General features: G+C 49.0%; 1 pseudogene; it reads right to left on the bottom strand.

The window, feature by feature from the left end:
• Window positions 1-254: 254 nt before the first annotated feature.
• On the bottom strand, window positions 255-358 carry LOC127688263 (uncharacterized; annotated as a pseudogene).
• Between the last annotated feature and the right edge of the window lie 996 nt (window positions 359-1,354).

Raw genomic sequence — 1,354 nt, 5'->3', positions numbered from 1 at the left:
AAGATATGAGATTTTAAGTGATTATTTTGTTTTTTTTCTCCCGGCCCCTCTTTTGTTGTTGTTAGTTTGTTTTTCTAGACAGGGTTTCTCTGAACACCCTGGCTGTCCTGGAACTCACTCTGTAGACCAGGCTGGCCTCAAACTCACAGAGTTCTGCCTGCCTCTGCCTCTCTCTCTGCCTCTCTGCCTCTCTGCCTCTCTCTCTCTGCCTCTCTGCCTCTCTGCCTCTCTCTCTGCCTCTCTGCCTCTGCCTCTGAAGTAGTTGCCACAACCTTAAGCATGTGGGTGTTGTTAGGCCAGAGGGCCTCTTCCATCCTTGTCAAGGGGAGTGTTAAGCCTCTCTGTTTTCATTCATCACTTTTTTCCCTTTGAGGCAGAGTCTCACACTGTAACCTAGGCTGACCTCAAACTCATAGAAGTCCTCTTACCTCAGCCTGGAGTGCTGGCATGATGGGTGGATGCCCCATGCACAGCTTCAGGGTATCATTTTTATGTGCTTACAAAGGAGTTTGCATTCTTTGGAGAGACAGGATCTCTCCACATAGCCCTGGCTGTCCTGGAACTCACTACATAGACCAGGCTGGCCTCTGGAGTTTGAATACTACTCAGGAATTTGTATTCTTACCAGAACCAGGAGAACAATGAGATAGGATACGAATTCAGGAACCCAGCAAAGTGCTTGGGAAATGGCACTGAGCCACCGACAGCATGTGGCCCCAAGGGAAGGAGGAGGCCCTCCTTCATCATCCTCGCAGAGGACGCGCTCACCTTCATGAGCGCTGTATCATCACTCGCCCTGTAAAGCACCATTTCCCAGAACTGAGATGAAAAGCGGGCTCTCCCTAATTTCTGCAGAGAACTTCTATTCGGTGTTTCCCAAGTGATTCTCATCTCCATGGCAACACCGCTAGTAAATACCCAGTTTCCTAATTCTAGCCTCCTCAGGCATCACAGGATTCAGACGATCGGATGGTCGCTGATTAACAAATTGCTGTGTGTGGCTACCACAAGAGACAGCTCATACTAATTTTAACTTAACCCATACACAGAGACACAGCTTTTATTGTTCCCCTTTAACAAAGAAACAGGAGCACAGAGAGGTGGTTAACTCACCCAAAGACACAGCAGAGCCAGGATATGAGTTTATACTTCTGGCCCTTTGGCCTAGCACTAAGTCTGACAGGCTGCTTATGAGGAGGGCTAAGGAGCTTAGCCTCAGCTTGGCCTGGGGAGGAGGGTTTGGAGACAGCAACCACGCCCTTCTCCTCCTGCATGCTCTATTGAGTCTACACCTCTCCTCCTCAAGCAGATACATACCTGGCCTCTGATGGCAGAGCCAACATGATTTCATATG

Source organism: Apodemus sylvaticus, chromosome 6 (genome assembly GCF_947179515.1).
Source record: "Apodemus sylvaticus chromosome 6, mApoSyl1.1, whole genome shotgun sequence".
NCBI classification, from domain to species: domain Eukaryota; kingdom Metazoa; phylum Chordata; class Mammalia; order Rodentia; family Muridae; genus Apodemus; species Apodemus sylvaticus.
This window is presented reverse-complemented; position numbering and strand designations above follow the sequence as displayed.